Source organism: Galleria mellonella, unplaced genomic scaffold, assembly GCF_026898425.1.
Source record: "Galleria mellonella isolate WM207_F2 unplaced genomic scaffold, CSIRO_AGI_GalMel_v1 utg2411, whole genome shotgun sequence".
NCBI classification, from domain to species: domain Eukaryota; kingdom Metazoa; phylum Arthropoda; class Insecta; order Lepidoptera; family Pyralidae; genus Galleria; species Galleria mellonella.
The window spans coordinates 75,837-94,844 of record NW_026442049.1 but is presented as its reverse complement, the minus strand read 5'-3'; the positions used below and the strand labels follow the sequence as shown (position 1 = coordinate 94,844).

The 19,008-nt window shown below is 32.1% G+C and overlaps 1 long non-coding RNA gene across 1 annotated transcript in view; it reads left to right on the top strand.

Annotated features, from left to right (window-relative positions):
* The window catches only part of LOC113522958 (uncharacterized), a 66,139-nt gene extending 63,424 nt beyond the window's left edge, over positions 1-2,715 (top strand). Inside the window, exons 2-3 of the long non-coding RNA XR_008252844.1 lie at positions 1,646-1,710; positions 2,233-2,715. This is a non-coding gene — a long non-coding RNA (uncharacterized LOC113522958). The remainder of the gene's footprint in view (positions 1-1,645; positions 1,711-2,232) is intronic.
* The last annotated feature ends 16,293 nt before the right edge of the window (positions 2,716-19,008 follow it).

The window sequence follows — 19,008 nt, the reverse complement described above, 5'->3', positions numbered from 1 at the left end:
TAATACTTAATTTATCTCAAAGGGAAAGGTGCTTAAATGTTAGAAAGGTGTAATAAGAAAAAGTTTATATGTTTATTATGTGAACTACTACGAATTAGCAAATGATTCGAACCCTTTGCTGTTTTTTTTTTTTTATTTTAAATGATTCGGTTTGGGTATGTTCTCAGTTCTTCTGTATTTTTTGTGTGTGTAAAATATACAATTAAATCGTCATTTTCTGAACTTATTTTATGATACTTTTTTATATCTTATATATTTATATCGTGTTTATCTTTTACTAGCAATCCGCCGCGATTGTATTTTATATTAGCTTTAATAGGTAAATTGTTGATACCTGCCCACGATATTTACATTGTTGTAATGCAGCTTTCTGTAGGTGAAAGAATTTTAATGTAAAATCGTTTTAAAATCGTTTTTGATTTTATCTATTACAAACAAACAATCAAATCTTTCCTCTTTATAATATTAATGTATATATACGAGTATTACGCAGTTACGTTAGCAATGCTGTACTTATTTTGTCTTATTTTGGTTGGTCCCGTATTGATTTGTGACGATTGAGCTACCATTTTTCTTTCAAAACAAAAAACTGTTGGTGGCGAAATAACTGTTGCAAAAGAAAAAAATGAGTTTTTATCCACTTGTAGACACGCGATTCCGCATTCTAAATTTGAATATTTGAATGTAAGAGTATTATACCTACAAAACACCTCATCGTCAATGGATGCAATGTATAAATAATAAAAGATTAATTCAAATAAACACAAAGATTTCGGAATTTATTGTTTTTAGTATAAGCCGATATTGCTGGACGTTTTTATAAATGAGATATTCATAAAAATGTCAAACTTCTCATGAAACTATTTTAGTTACTGAATTGTTTTGTGATTTTCATTCTTGTTAAATTCACAATTTGAAAAAAAGTGACAAAACTGTGAAGGCCAGAATAAGTTTGTGGAATGTTTTAGTTATTACGAATATGGGCATAAAAATTAAAATGTCTCACGATTGAAATAACCCTATTAATAGCAAGCAAAATCGTCTTTGTTATAATGATTTTTGATTTCGTTAGGATAAATATATAGGTATATATACATATGTCGGTACTATTTTAATTTTGTTGCCTTTGACGTCACTTTTTTTTTTAACAAAAATCTTAAATTATTTTAAGGGCACTCTTAATCGTTGTGTAATCTAAAATTCTCCTTTCATACGCTCCGAGATATTTTATGAATAACCTTCCCGGAATATTTGCTGCGACGGCACGGTGAGGAATTTATGAATTTGTTTTGTGTCATTTATGTATAAGAGTATGTGTAGCAATTTTTAATACCGTTTGATCCGCTGACTTTCTGAAATTCTTTAAATTTTTTCTCGGTACTTAACGCGTCGTCATTTGCGTCGTGAATCGTAGGTACCTACATACTTTTATTGGCGATGTTGAAATAAAAATAAATATGTGCAAAAAAACGTCAAACTTTGATGTAAAATATCGTAAATAATATTTTATGGTGTAATAAAAACTGACTTCAAAACAATGCATGTTCTTAATTTATGTACGTACTTATTTTTTATTCTTGTTGTTATTATGCGATATCTCCGTCAATTCTGGATTGATTTTCATTATTCCTTTTGCAAATTACAGGGTTTACTCTCGTTGATCCATAGATACATGGTATTGGACTAGTATTGATGTGCAATGAGGCTTTCGTATGTAAACGTATACTGTTTTTTAACTATATCTTACTCGTTTGACATCATTTGTTCTAACATACGATTAAGAAATTGTATGAATGCTGGAATGAAAACTTTTTATTGTTCTCTTCAAAGAATGTTACAGGTTATAAACATTAACAATATGTATACAAATAAAATGAATATATAATTAAATAAACTTAATTACATAAAAGATAGATAAAGAGGCAACAATGGGCGGCCTTATCGCTAAGTAGCGATCTCTTCCAGGCAACCTTAGGACGGAGAGAAATAATTCAAATTGTACTACCAATAAATAAATTAATCTTGATTTAAATTAAAGTGTATCTTTTTAAAATATAACCATTATTTTTTTATGCACACAAAATCATGGTTTAACTAGTAATTTATAACAGTCTATAGAGCCATGAACCGGTGTAAAATTGCTGTTTGATTAAATTAATATTCCCAACGTGCCAACATAAAGATTGTGAATTCCATAAAAACATAACCGTAAAGATAGCACTATCTTTTCAGGAAACATAAAAAAAAATATAGCAGAAAAGCAGACCGAATCGACCGAGCTGAATGGAGGCTTGAAATAATATCCCTTTCATGTCGGTGTAACGGCGTGAAATGCAAGCCACACTGGGAGCTAAGCTAAGCTAATCTAACCTAACACACACACACACACATCCACACACACACATCTCTTTTCAAAAATATGTAATAGTATTAGAAATAAGTACCTTATGGAACCTTAAATGTTTTGCATTAATTTTTTTTTTCTTGTTTAGTATTTTATATTTTTTTTTATTATTTCATTTTAAATGTATTTTAATTTTCGAGTACCTAAATGATAAAATTGTACAGGAACCGGACTGTAAATGGCAATAAATATGAACAAAATTAGCCACTCACTGACTACTACGATACAGGCCTGCGAACCTAGTGTAGTAATCACTGTATAAGAAATTGTGTACCCGACTTTTAGCTACAATAAAGTTATTATTATTGTTATTATTACTGCTTATTTGTTTAGTATTATTTTATTTAATTCCCCTACCATTAGTGACTGCCAACTTCAAGTGTTAGTCAATCTTCGCCAATCTTCGTCAATCCTCAGCCATATACTGCCAACACTCGAAGATTGATCACCATCATTGCTACTGGAAGTTCTACAATCTTCCATAATATTCTAATCAATTGTTTATTGTTTTCAAACCGTGTTCAAACAAATAATCACTGTTATTCAAACCGTGGTCCATAGATCCTAGGATTGCGTGGTTCCTAACTCAAGGTCCACACGGGAGGAACGGATTGTTAGTAGGTACATATCTGGGATTAACGCTTCCATTGCCAGCAATGTACTCACTCAAATCACGAGATTCCACCTAGAAACCACCGTGATTACAATGGACTAACAGACCTGTTTTCATCTTCACCTATCGTCGCGCGGAATAACCATTTCATTATCATGCATTAAAAAACAAAGTCAGGGCCCACAGCTTAATAGAGTAGTTGAGTCTTTTAGGAACAACGTGTAGTCAAAACAAAGCCTTGCGATATTTTTTTTTTTTTACAACACGGGGTGCAAACGAGCATGCGGCTCACCTGATGGTAAGTGACTACCGCCGCCCATGGTCACCCACAACACCTACGGCATTGCAGGTGTGCTGCCGGCCTTTTAAAAAGGAATATGCTCTTTTCTTGAAGGTTATGTTGTCGTATCGGTTCGGAAATACTGTTGCTGGAAGTTGATTCCAAAGAGTGGTTGTGCGTGGGAGAAAGTGCCTTGAAAAACGCACGGTTTGCACTGTTTAGCACTTTAACTACTCAGTATTGAGTATAGTCATTTATAATAATACTAATAATAGTTTATTCATCTCCACAAATTACAGTGTATAGATTATTTACTTTATACAAAATAAAAGTATCATAATTTATAGAAGATCTGGAGCCTAAACAAACTAACTAAACTTGTATCTTAGACACCAGGTCCCCCATTTATAGAATACGAATTAAATGGTAATTCCTGATAATGGTATTCATTCGTTCACTTTCCACATCTGATTCATTCATTTACATTCTGTCTATCCATAATAATATTTTAATAATTTAAAATCATTTATATTGATTTATAAACTAAATCGCTGATTTTGATAAAATTTCTACTAGCCCAATCAGAAAATTGATTTATAACTGACGAAGTTATATGAAAACAAACATGAAAAATATAGCCGAATTTAAAACCTCCTCCTTTTTATTAAAGTCGGTTGATTAAGTGAGCTAACTTAAAAGATGTTAGTTTAACTTAGCTTATCTATCATGGTGCCCCATCATTACGTTGACGGGTGCATCATTCGATCTTCATCCGTAAAAGTTATTTCAACTAAATTAAAAATGCTATGTAGTCGCTTGGCTTAGCTCTCGGTGTTGTATATCAAATATTGGGCATACCTGGCTGCCATTTTGGAATTATGAGAAATGTTGTGACTCTGAATAATTGTATGTGTACGTGTGATACGTGCTCCACACTACATGGACAGGCTCTCGATTCGACCCTGAGCATATTTTGATATTTCCTTTCTAGCATTCGCTATTACCAAATAAATAATTTATAACGTTATTTATGACTTTCTATGAGTAATGCCAGTTATAACTAGCTATACCCGTGCCTTTGGCCGTATGACAGTGGCAATGACTTTGTACAAAAGTCGATTGCTTGAGTACTTCTGTCCCATTCGTGTTTCAACCGTGAAGCAGTTGAAATGAAATGAAATGAAATGAAATTTATTTGCTAGAAACATTGTAGAAAAGGTGTTGCATTTGTGAAGTTTATAAGATGTCCATTATGTTTCGCCACATCAAATGGCATGCAAATATTAATTATTGAATTTATCCATTTTCTATTTTATACAGGTACATCATATATTTAATTTTCAATTACATATACAATAAATCACTATTAGTACGAAGTGTCACTTTGGTCATGCATTACACACAGTCAATAAAGCTACTACAAATAATAAAATAATAAAAATGTCAAATAAAATTAAAATTACAATTTAAATTTCAACTAAGTCAATGTCACAGCATTTATATTTTACAAAAACTCATTAATATTGTAAAAATTATTTTCTATTAACCATGTTTTCAATTTTAATTTAAAATAATTTAATGGCAATTCTCTTATTTTTTTTGGTATCCTATTATAAATTCGAATAGCCATTACACCGCAATTTTGTTGATGCAGCGTTGACTTACAGGTGGGTAGTTTCAGTTGTGTGGGGTCTCTGGGTGTGAATTTATTATATTCTGTCATTGTTGTAAATAAATACAAATGTTTTTTTACAAATATTCCCACCTCATAAATATACATTGAGGTAAGTGTCAAAAGCTTTAATTTTTTAAATAGAGGTTTACAAGATTCTGTTGGACCAACACCACAAATCGCTCTTATACATTTCTTTTGCGCGATAAAAACTTTTCTTACTAATACCGAATTTCCCCATAGTCGAAGTCCGTATCTCAATATCGATCCTACATAACCGTGGTAAGCGGTAAGGACTGTGGTTTCATTGGCTTCTCTTTTTAACCTTCTTAGAGCATACACAAAACTGTTTATACGCTTCCTTACATTATTTGTATGTCCTTTCCAATTACAATTTTGGTCCAATATAAAGCCTAGAAACTTTATTTCTTTACATTCGGTTACAATTTCATTATCACATGTTATAAAAATGTTTATTGGTTTCATGGAATAATTCAAGAATTGCATATACTTAGTCTTAGATATATTGACACTTAAATCGTTGTGTTGCAACCAGTTTACTATGTCTCTTATTGTGTTCTTTATAGTAATTTCATAGTCAGATTTTATTCTTTCATTTTCAGGAATAATAACTGATAAATCGTCGGCAAATAAAACACATTGATATTTAGTTATATCTGGCAAGTCATTTATATATAGGAGGAATAATAGAGGTCCTAGTATACTTCCTTGTGGGACTCCCGATAGGTTACAATGATAATTAGACTTAAAAGACTTGTTTGTGTTTGTATTATCAATTTTATTTATAAGTACACATTGTTTTCTGTTTGAGATGAAGCTTGATATCCATTTCAGAGTAGGACCTCTAATCCCATATCTTTCGCACTTATTTAATAATATAGTATGATTTAAATTGTCAAAGGCCTTAGTCATGTCAAAAAATATTCCTGTTACTCTCTTTTTATTGTCAATATAATGTGTCAAATTACGAATAACAGAAAATGCAGCTAATGTTGTCGATTTATTTGTTTGGAATCCATTTTGTTACTTTTTAATTATATTAAATTTATTAATAAATTTATTCAGTCTAATATGCATCAATCTTTCAAATACCTTTGAAAATACTGAGTTTAATGTAATGGGTCTATAATTGTTTAATTTGGTTTTATCGTCTTTTTTATGTAGTGGGATTACTATTGAATGTTTCAATCGATTTGGAAATATACCTTGCATGAAAGACAAGTTCACAATATACGTTAACACTGGAGCAATCTCGTTTGCAACTCTTTTTAATATATGAGTTGAGATATCATCAAAACCCACAGACCTTGTACTTTTCAAAGATTTTATAATTTTAATGACTTCTTCTTCATTACAAGGTATTATAAATACTGATGAATTCAGATTTTGAATATTTTTGTGCTGGCAATTTGCTTTTTCCGGATTTTTTTTTGTATACGATATAAAATAATCGTTAAATGCATTTGCAATATTTTGAGGATCATTTATTTTTTTATTCTCAACCTTAATACTTTTAATTTCTTGTTTACTTATATTGCTTCTTTTTTTATTTATGACATCCCAAGTGGCCTTGCACTTGTTTCTTGACTTATTGATAATATTATTATTATGCATTCTTTTTGAGTAAGTAATGCATTTATTTAGAATTTTTGTATATTTAAGATAAGTTGATCGAGTTTTATTTGTATTTTGTTTATACGCATTATATCTAAGTTTTCTTTTATGTGCGCATGATAGTTTTATTCCTTTGGTGATCCACTTAGCTTTATAATTTTGTTCTCTGATTTTGATTTTATTTATTGGAAAACAGAGATTATACAGAGAACAAAATATGTCATGAAATAATTCAAACCCTATATTTGTGTCAATTTTGCTAAATACCTCTGACCAAGTAAGACTTTTTAAAGCTTCTTTAAATTTGCATACATTGTCCTCACTAAAGTCCCTTCTCATAATATAATAACATTCAAGTTCAGGTATTTTACATTTTAATTCAAATGTTAAAGTTTGTCCTGTGTTATGGTCAGATAAGAAAAGTTGATGAACATTTCCTTCTGCCGTTGAGATGTTACTGAAAATGTGGTCTATGCATGTTTGCTGTCTTGTAGGAATAAGTATATGTATGCAAAGATTATAGTTTTGTAATATATCTCGTAGATGACTGGAATTGTTATTTTCAATAAGAGTATTTATATTGATATCTCCCGCTATAATTAATTTAGTGTTAGTTTTAAAATTCAATCTGTGCAACATCATCTCAAATTTTTTGAAAAACATCGTAGTATTTGGTCCTGGAATTCTGTATATACAAATAATCACGCATTTCCACGATGGTATTTCTACGCCACAACATTCAAAATATTTTTCTGTAGAAACGTCGCTGAGAAAATTTATCTTTTTGAAATCTATTGACTTCCTGAGGAGAATACAGACTCCACCCCGTTTCTCATTTGATCTAGAGAAAGAATTTGCTAGATTATAACCACCTAAAAAGATATTTTCTTCATCTCCTTCTTTAACAAATGTTTCTGTGAAACAGATAACGTCTAGTGGTCTATTATTTTCCTTGAATTCATTTATACATAACTCCAATATATCCAGTTTATTTATAAGTCCTGCTATGTTTTGATGAAATAGTGTTACAGTATTTGTCTTTTGGGAATTTTTATATACGAAAAAGACAATTATCTTTTTTATTTTGAGGATATTCTGTAATGTCACTATTTTCGCCTACATTTCTATGTTTACTTATTATTGGAAAGTAATAGGGTATAGTACCCTTGTGGAGTATGTTGTGTTCATTTGAACTTTTGTTTAATGATATATGAGCTTTTATTTTCTTATAACATAGATAGTTAATTTTATAATATTCATAATCAATTATAAGATTAAGTTTTTTACATAAATCTAACAAATACATTCTTTTATTATATTATTTATAATTTTAAAGCCAATATTTAAAAATTTACAATTCTGAAAATTATTACAAATATTGTGAATAAAATTATTCAGCATGTTCAAATTCAAAAATCTATTATTATTAATACCTAGTACAATAATATTTGTTTTATTAAATTTATTCAAAATACTTGTTAATTCAACCATCAATTTCATAGGATTTTTATCATTTTCACCAACATTTAATATAATGTAATTTTCTTCTGAGTCTTCAATTTGATAACATTCGTTGATTATATCTTGACATAATGCATTGGGTTTTGTAATAGAACGTACTTGGTATTTCAGATACTCCGTTTGTACTCTCGAGTAAATAAGTTTGGATGCCAGACCACTACATTGTTGGGAACCTGATATAAATATAGTTGGTAGTCTGTTCTTTTTATTTGTTCCATTTTTATATCCTTCATTTTCTGTGTTTAATGACATTGATCTATCGTGTAATGATGTGTTATTGCAGTTTACAATGTTTTTGTTGTAGTAATTGATTTTGTCGTCTTGAGTATTATTTAATGTTTTTTGGTCATCTATGTTAATTCGTAAATCTAAATCTATTTGTTCATTAAAACTTTGGTTAGTGGTGTCAAAAAGTCTCTTCTTGTCTGGTTTGTGCATTTCATCTTTTTTATAGTTTAGTTTTTTCTTTTTGATACTCGATGAACATATTTTGGCGAGGTTTGTAATTTTACTATTCTTTTCTGATAATTGTTTTTTTAACATATTTGTTTCAATTGTCAAATTGTCTATTTCATTATTAGCTGTTTCTAATTGTAGTCTTAGGCTAGCTATGTCCCTTTTTAATTCATCAATAGTATCATCGCGATAATCACGAGTGGATAGATCCGGAAGACTCTTTGTTGAGTAAATCGACTCTGTTGACCCAAACGTTGTATTGTCTGATTCACTAGATACAAATCTCCTTGCACGTCTCCTAGTAACATTTGGTTCCATTTTCAAATAAATTATTTCATAAAAAGTCAATATTCATAGGAAGATTCGAAGACACGGACACCAACTCACGAGAGATGAAAGCGGCACTGTTAGCCACTACGCCGTGACAGCAGTTAACTAAAGTGTTGAAATTTAGGTACACATGTAAGTTATTTTTTCATATTTTATCGGTTACAGATTACTATTTCTATTAATACCCACAATTTTTAATTTTTTGTTTAACACAATTTCACACCCACAAATTTAATATAAATAGCACATATTATGATTTTTATATAGATTTCAGTCTTCTTTAACTAAATATAATGGTAGTTTTAGTATTTCACGTTACTCCAATATTATCACTTTCGACGATTACTTATAAAAAATTATCACTTTTGTTTTGGGTTCAAAATTCTGTAGATCTTGTGTATTTTTGATTACAACAACGTAATTTTTTATTTCGTAAGTTTTTAAGTTAGATAACACTTATAACAAATATTTGAATTACTTTAGTCGCTTATAATGTATTATTAATATGTTTGAAATACTATATCTATTTTTAAAATTACAAAAATTTAAGAGCTCAATTTTCGTGATGACAGTGTCACCTTTCCGTTGTGTTTGCATGGCTGTGTTTCGGTTTGAAGGGTGGGATATGGCGTGAATTTACTTGGTACAGAGGAATAACACATGAGTCCTTAGGAATGGCAACACATGGGGGGTATTATGGGCGAAACAGTATACTCTGTTATGTCCATAGTACTGCTCATGTTTATAGGTAGGCCGTCAGCCTGTTTGCCATTCTAAGTTGTATAAAAAAAATACTAACACCGTCTAGCGTTTCGTCGTAAACGTGACTATTCAAATAAATGCATTTAGCATTAAAATTTGATTTTGAAAAATTCAACGATAAGCATTTTAGACATTATAGAATATCCTGTAATGCCCATAGTTCTCATGGTCATCATACGTTGCGATGCTTGAGAACTATGGTGTTATACATCCGTAACGAGTAATTTCATTGTTACATCTCAACTTTCAAACCGAAATACAACCATGCAAGCATAGCTGCATCACAGCAGAAACAAGTAGGATAAAGTTATACAAGTGATTTCTACCAAGTTTTCCTCTGGTTGCCAAATTATGTATGCAATTGATGGGGTTTACTCTCATAGTCGTGTAATCCCGGCGTAAAATAGTCCACCTCTACCTTTCCCGTGGGTGTCGTAAGAGGCGACTAAGGGAGGACGAGGGATGGGCACCAGCGTACCTCTTAAAACATCTCTAAAGCTTAACTGCAGTTGCCAATTCTCCTACCAAACGTGGCAACTACTCGTTACCCCTCAAGGGGGAGGCTTATATTCAGTTAAAGGGTGATATGATAACTCATGTTGGTCCAATATACATTTCATCACGATGCACGATCTCTAAGAATCATAATGAATTACACAGAAGTTGCAATAAATTAGTGCGGTCTATAGATGATGGGGGAAACTTTATTTCTTCAAAAGTTGGACGCACCAAGAGATATCTGCTCAACTTCAATCATTAGCGGGAGCCGCCGGCTCGGAAGAACTCCGGCCCTGAGGGCTTACCATGAAATGTTTTCCGAAATTTCCGAAATATTAAAAATATTAAAATATTGTTCCTTTTGACTTTTATGATAGAATGTATAACGAACGAAATGTTAAATTCCATTTATTGGTCCGATTTTGGTACAAACAAAAACACGAAATTGAGTCCGAAATTTCGGAATTTCATTTCATGGTAGACCCGCTGGTCGCTTTCGGGAACAATTCACAATCGGGTTGGCTGCTATATATTTTTTACTGGTATCTATACGAAGAATTATTTAAGATTTTGATCTGCGAAATATTTACAAGATTATCTTTTTTCTATCTGATTGGTTCTTCATTTGATAAATTGTCATTCTTTATTAATGTATTTATATAATTATTTTTTTATGTTAATTTATTTTCCTTATGCCTATAATTATCTATATGTTTTAGTATTAGGTACATATTTGACATGTCTGGAATTATATATTATATATAGTTAATCACTTTATTTATTTTTTTTTAATTTGACTATTATACTTATATATACTTAATACTTATAATTACTTTCCTTAACGTTTTATTCTGTTAATTTTCTTAATTATACAATACCTACTTGTACAACAATTAGTCCATTACCCTAAGGTTAATCTTTTCAAGATTGCTCTCAGCAATAACACCGCCTTACTGTAATTATACAACTGTATCGTTATATTTATTGTGTTATTTCCTATATTGTATAATGCAAATAAAGTATACTCATTCATTCATTCATTTAAAAAAAATGTAATAGATTTTGTTCGACGAGTAAACGGCAATTTCAATAGTAGCTAAAACAATTTTGATTATGAAACCAAAATGAATTGATTTTGATGAAATATCTATAGCACCATTCTGAAAAAGTATTTATTCAGATAAAAAAGAAATATTCGAAATCAGTATATAAAGTTTCCTATTATACCTAGTATTTTAAATTCAAATCCGTTCATCATAATCAGCTTAGCCATTGTCCATCTACTGCTAAACATAGGCCTCCCCATAAAACTACCCCTCATCTAATGGTATCTGTTATTTATTTATTTATGTAGAATATAATGTCAAGTGGAGGCAAATATAATGGACACATACAATGCAGTTTATATATATATATATATATATATATATATATATATATATATATATATATATATATATATATATATATATATATATATATATATATATATGTATAATTTTTAATGAAAAGTTTCGCGACTGACTCTTGGCCACAGCAGAATATCAGTGTTTTGCTCTTTTAAGGGCAAAGCAATAAACTGAGCTGTGACCATTTTGTGTTACTATGGCACACGCATGAAGGAATGTTAACAAAGGAGATTGTTAGATTATGTATTTTGTTTTTGTATTTTTGTTTTTTTATTTGTGCTTTTTTTATTTTTATTCTTTTGTCTCTTTTGCTGTGTATTACGTGTATGTTTTTTTTTTATTGTAATTTGTGTGCTGTAAGTAATGCAAATAAATTGTCTATCTATCTATAAAGAACGGCTTTGATCCACCTGCTTCCACTGACTCCCTGCAATGCATTTAAGGTCATCACTCCATCTAGCAAGGGGTCGTCCTACACTGATTTGTCCGTACCGGGTCGACCACTAAAGATTCTTCCCTCCAAATCCTTTCAGCCCTTTATAAATTATTGAGTAAAATACCAAAATTCGTATTATAATATTAGCGGAATTAAAATGCGCGAAATCGGCATGCTCTTATCGATTCCGTATTGACGCGTGTGTTGGCGAACATACGTGAAATACACTCGTACAAAATATTTGCTTTCCATTCCAATTTAACATCAAAAGAGTGACAGAATAATCGCTCGAACACACCTAGCTCCGTATGCACGATTATGCCCTTTCATTCAGTGTGCTCGTGTTTTCCCGCCAATGTTTCGGCGGACGGGAGAGCTTGTCATATTGTCACTTCGTATATATATCTCAGAATATAAATGCTTTACCTACGTGCTACAGAAAAGTGGATCGCTTTGGCCTGCTGGTTTGATGTGGAAACTAAAGTGAGAATTTTCTATTAACAAAATACTAAGCTCTTTAAACTGTGACTTTATATACCCTTTAGATAGTGAAAATAATTGTCAAAAATCATTTTGAATTTTGAACTAATTGCCCGCTTTGGCTTCGCACGGATATAGTTATAAAGAAAATTTGTCCTGCCTACAGTCTTCTGTTCTACTCATTCACTTTTTATAATGACATTAATTTATTCCATTTTTTTTTATTTTTACATACGATTGTTCAAACATTTTCTTTCATACAAACCATTGTACTGATAAAATACAAATGCAACAATAAAAGATTTAGCCAAATAGATGCAAAAATTCTGTTATGTAGTAATACGCTCACAAACATTTGGTAATTGATTTTTATTAATATTGATTTGCTAATACACAAAAACACATAGCTAAAGTAACAAAAAAAAAAAAAAATCCTACTGTGAAGTCGTTTAAGTCAGAATACGAAATTATTGAACATTATAGAGTAAAAATAAAAATAAAAAATGACGTTTATTGCTACTTAATTTATTTGTTACTAAATCAATCTTAAACGATTAAAGGGATTTAAATTAAAAGTAAATAAGCACACGATATCCTGTACTAATTGCCTATACTGTTTTTCGAATACACATGGACAGAACCAAGGGATATAGCTAGTCAATTTATAAACACGGGAGGAAGACAAAACCGCGAAATGTCGTTACAACGAATCACAGGGGCAAACAACCCGGAAAATATACCTTTAAAATGTGCAAACAGTGCAGGGATAAACTGAAACTGGCGCGGGGCTCATTAAGTAAATATTATAAAATGTTTAAAACCCTTTGTCAGAAGGTAAACAGCGGATGGTCATTACGACAGACGTGTGGCTGTGACGATGTGCACACGAATGGTGTACGGATGTGATTTTATGGAGAAGAGAATAGCTGCGCTCGCATGGCTGTGTTTCGCTTTTAAGGTTGGAATTAGGGATTAATATATAGCAGCAGTATCTGTATATTTTAGTTATAATATCTATATATCAGTTCTAGAAAAATATATATTATTTAAGTACTTTTATTATTCACATATGTTAGTGTATACAGTAATTTTATTGTATTATATATTAAATTTTTTACAGGGTTTATTTAATTTACATTCTACAGTTTTCTTTTAGCTTCTCAAACGTTGACTGTAAGAGATCCCGTTATGGGATAAGTCCGCCATTGTATATTAAATTTTTTAATGTATTCAGTATGAATTATGTTCAATAAAGATTTTATAATACAATACAATATATTAAAAATCTGTTGTCCAAAAAATAACATTGGATAAATTAAAATACATTCGAAAATAGATATCCGACCGATATGGGCGATATCTAAATGGGTGATGATTCTCCACCATCAATGACTACATAACCCAGTATATAGATATCGGATCGGTATCCATTTTTTTATGCAACATAGAATGGCAAACAAGCTGACGGCCCATCTGATGTAAAGTGGTAACCGTCTCCTATAGACATGAGCAGTATCATAGACATAACAGAGTATACTGTTTCGCCCATGATAGCCCCCGTACGTTGTCATTACTATTATATTACCCATGCAGTAAAATTACAGAGGATGGAGGCATAACTTCTTAACCCTCAAGAAAGTTGTTAACAATGTCTTTTGTGTTCTTATTAGATTTTCGTTCGAAAAACGTACTAACTCTTATGGTGCGTCTTGTCTGCCGTCTGTCCGTCTATCACAGTACTATTATCTCGGCAACTACTAATGCTGTCAATTTTAAATGTCCTATAGTTTCACTTATTGTTGGCGCGCACATATTGTAATGGTTAATTTTTTTTTTCTACGGAGTGCAAAGAGGTTACTAAAAATTTCAAAATACAACTAATAGTCCAAGTGGACTAGTAGTTGCATTGTATGAAAGGACTTATTTGTACGTTTTAAAACTGATTATTATTTATTTTTTATGAAGAAATTTTTTTTAAAATCGGTTGAATACTTTTTCAGTTTATCCATTACAAACAATATACAGAAAATCTAATTATTCCTTGATATAATGTTAGTATCTATAGACAATAGAAATATGGACGATTTATTCGAAAAAATCTGTGTCAAGAGTTCGGCGATATTTCTGTGAAAAAAAAAATTAATCCGTTTTACTGTGGACGTGTGCGACTCTGGTGTAATTTCTGAAATTTATACCTTTATTGTTTAAATACATTAATGATAATGCCCTATATGCTCTCAAAGCCTTAGGGCGGATACATTAAGGTTATATTTATAAAATGTTTTAAGCTGCGACCCTTTGTCACGCGGTAAACAGCGAATGCCCATTATACCAGATGTGCGGTTGAGATGCGTCACTCTTTGGCGCGATTCTGTTTTTCCTAAATTTTCATTTGGTTCTTTTTTATTTTAGTTAAATTATCATTCTTTTTTTCTTTAATTATTTTCATGCAATAATTTACTTTGATTCTTCTTCTTCTTATTTAAGGTTTCCTCTTGTCAGAGCAACTAAATAAAGCATTCTCTTCTAGCCAGCTTTATTCCAGGCCATATCTTTGACCTCCTTATTCGACATGACACCTAGTGTTGTTTTATCTTTCCCCTGTAGTTATTTCCGATTCTTCCTCTTTGTCTTATGCCCTCTATTTTTCCTTCTAGTATGCTCTTAATAAAGTCGTCATGTCATCGACACTGGGAAAGAAAACTAGTTAGCACATAAATAGCAGTTTCAGTGAGATGACCTGTTCCTCTCAAGAACAACTCGCAAGTCGTAACCGTTTGTTGTTCGCAAAAAGTTACAAAGTTCAGAATAACAGGTGTTTTTCTTTGTTGAATTGTTTTAAATGAACTTTGGAGTTTTGTCTCCGCTATTTACAGGCTTGTGTTCCGTTTCTATAGGGAATATTTGAAAATTTATACTCGTATAATCGACTAGACGCTACGAACTTCATTTGTTTAGTTTAAATTGTATTGGATATCACCAAAGAGAAACTTCGTACAAACTCATGGGTAAATTGTCTTATACTAAATGACAGGAGACTGTTAGTAACACAGATTGCTTGCACTATTGCTAGCAATATATGTTATCAAGTCGACCAACACACGGTTTCCCCTAGGCTCCACCTTGGTTACTTCATGTGAAATTCGTCATGATGGGTCAACGGTTACCTTTTCATCATTCCATATTAGTCATCAATCTTCGACCGCTATTTAGTCCACGCACGTGTTGCGATACATTTTTCACCTCTAAACAAGGCATTTTCAGGCGAATTAATAGATCGCTGCTCGAAGCCTAGTGGAAACTATTCGGCGCTCAAACTACAAATTTGCAGTCTGGACGCCGAACTAATGGTCTAACCAATACATCTTTCTTTGGAAAAAGTCCTCAGTTTCATCGGTGGAATACTCCTGTATTTTGACCTTTGATTAAAACACGCATACAATGTGATTGCCACCGTCCTTTTCTCATCCCCAGGGTGTATCAGACCCAATCTAACCCAATCTGTTCTAACAATTGTTATCTCGATTGAATCGAGATGCGGGATTAGTGGCTTGTGTCTTCAGAATGCTGTATTTGTATATTTCTATTTGTAATATTTTATCACCTAAATTAGTGCGAGTTTTAATCGGGATTGTTTTTTTAATGGGATGAGAATTAAATACTAATCTTGTCCACGCTATTGAGGTGAGGAAGTGAAGTCAATTGGCCCGCTTTGATAAATTCATTAAGAATCCTTCACGATGGTTATAGAAGCTATATCATTTTATGTAATGGGTCATAATGAAATGGTTTCCCCGACCGCGCTATCGATTAACTCTGGTGAAGCACCAGTGAGAGATCATAAGTGAGAATGAAACCAGTCGGTTAGTGTATCGCGACAAATTTCACAAGAATTAATCACGATGATTTTGATGATGAGGTTGACCTGATAGAGTATATTGCTAGCGATGGGCTGTTAGACTCCATTGCTAATCACGTTCCTCTGAAGGGTATTAGAAATCCTTGTCTTAACCCCTTCTTCACTCACACACAACATGAGGGACAATTTGCCTAAAAACAAAATTTCCCTTTATATTTGTCTTGTAAAATGGACGAGAGACAAATTTATCCGTGTACGTTTTAGTCCCCTCATAATACCCTAAAATTGCATGCTTACCCATCAATTTTTACAAAAGATTGTCTCAAAATTACAATAAAAAGTTTCATCTTCTGCACATACCTTAAATAATACAGTTAGAACATACTGGAATAACTACTAGAGACTGAGTTTCCAAGTCTGGTCAAAAATTCCGATTTGAAATGTTGTAAATAGTTGTGTAAATACTAATTTTCCGTTCGGAATTCTAAATGGGACTCCACAGTGGAAAGAGGCTATTACGAATAGTGCTCGGGTTAATCAACGTTGCAATTTGGTGTATTTGACTAGATTAGAGACGTATGCATCTAAAGCGAACGAAAAGCGCAAAGGCAGTGTTAAACGAGATGAAAACAAAGGGTCTACGAATCAGGTAATTTACGAAACGATGTCCATCTCCCTTACTTGTTGTTAGGGATGTCACCACAACCTTCAGCGATGTCATTATGTAATAATAAAATAGATGAAGCATCAATTTATTTAATTCTTTTTGCAAAATGTATATATGTTTAAATCCTTCAATATAATATTAGCAGACGTCAAGGAAGACCTATATCCAGCGACAGGCTTACATGATGATAACGATGATGAAATCCATATTCTCAGGTGCGGATTAACTAGTGATAAAATAAGTCCAAAATATTATTTTATTTATACATATTACATCCAATAAAGTGACAACCCTATATCGTCACACCGTACGAACGGAAGGGCGCGAAGGGGCCGAAGTAGGGATTGGAAAGCTTAAGCCTTAACGGATTTCTCTGTACGCTTACCTTTGAAATGTGGTATTTTGATGGATGGTTTTAGTTGTATTTACTGTACTAACGCTAGACGTGAGCCTGACAGCTCGGTTTCATTACGTGTTAATAATTTATTTGATGCTCCTGATGGCGTAGCGAGATTAAGACTCAACAATTCCACTATTCTGCGTGTGACGAGGCGTATTGTTGGTTTGTGTATCCAAGGATAATGCTTACTTATTAATAATTAATATTATGAACCTTATTAATATTCTAAATTTGAAAGTGAGTTTATTTCATTAAATGGGTTTGTATGACATTTGGAGACTTTGTACAAAAGTCGATTGCTTGGGTACCTCTGTCCCATTTGTGTTTCTACTGTGAAGCAGTTGTGTTTGCATGATTGTGTTTCGGTTTGAAGGGTGAGATATGGCGTAAATTTACAGGGTACAGAGGAATAACATCTGAGTCCTCAGGAATGGCAACGCATGGGGGGTATCATGGGCGAAACAGTATACTCTGTTATGTCCATGGTACTGCTCATGTCTAAAAGCGACAGTTACCACTTTCCATCAGGTGGGCCGTCAGCTTGTTTGCCATTCTGAGTTGTATAATTTTTTTTTTTTGTAGTAGAGTAGCTTTAATATCTGGGAGCCTCGTCCTTGCTATTATTTATGTGCGGCAAGGCTCCCAAAGTACGGGAGCACATTCTTTTATAGTCAATATACTAGTTTAATGCCGTGTATCCCGGCATAGAATACTTTTTTTTGCCTCTTGGTGGCTTCATCGCTCAGTCAATCGTTATAAAATTTGTCATACACGTATTTGCACATATTTCACGCATATTTACATGTACGTGGAGTAATTAAAATAACCTGGGATGTGTAGATAAAATAAAAAGTATTTTACCCTATTTATATATCCCGATCACACAAAGTCACAGACAAACATTAGTTATTAATTTTCGATCATCTGTCTGTCGAAAGTCTGCCATTTATACCACATTTTATTGCTCAATAAAATTTAAATAGGTAAATTAAGTTAATAAATAAATACTTGCAATTTCAAACGCAACCAAATGTTCAACTACCAAACTATAAGTCCATAAATCCACACAAAACGGGGCGACACAACTAATTTCACAACTTGTACGAATTGCAATGGCCGTCCGAGGGATTAATTAATATAATAGATGATTCCGATACGTCCCTGTTGGCTAACTGGCCACACCCCGCGCGCTCTGTTGATGTGCGTACTTAACCGGTTGCACCATAAGGATTCCTTTCTACGTTTGTGGAACAGAAATCTAATAAGAACACAAAAGACAATGGTAACGACTTTCTTGAGGGTTAAGAAGTTTTATTTTAATGGTTGAAAATGGAAAACATCCCCTGGAAACCATCGTGACTAGTTTATCGTTGAATTCATCACGATGGGCTAACTGACCTGCCTTTTCATCCTCACCAATCATCACTCACTGGTACCCCGCTAGTGTATACCGATAGCGATACTATGCAGTGGTAACTCCTACCATTCCATTATCATCCATAAAAAAACACCCTGAAGAAACCTTAATACACTCTTTTTGATAGTTTTCTCTGATTAAAAAAAAAACCTAAAAATATAAAATTAAA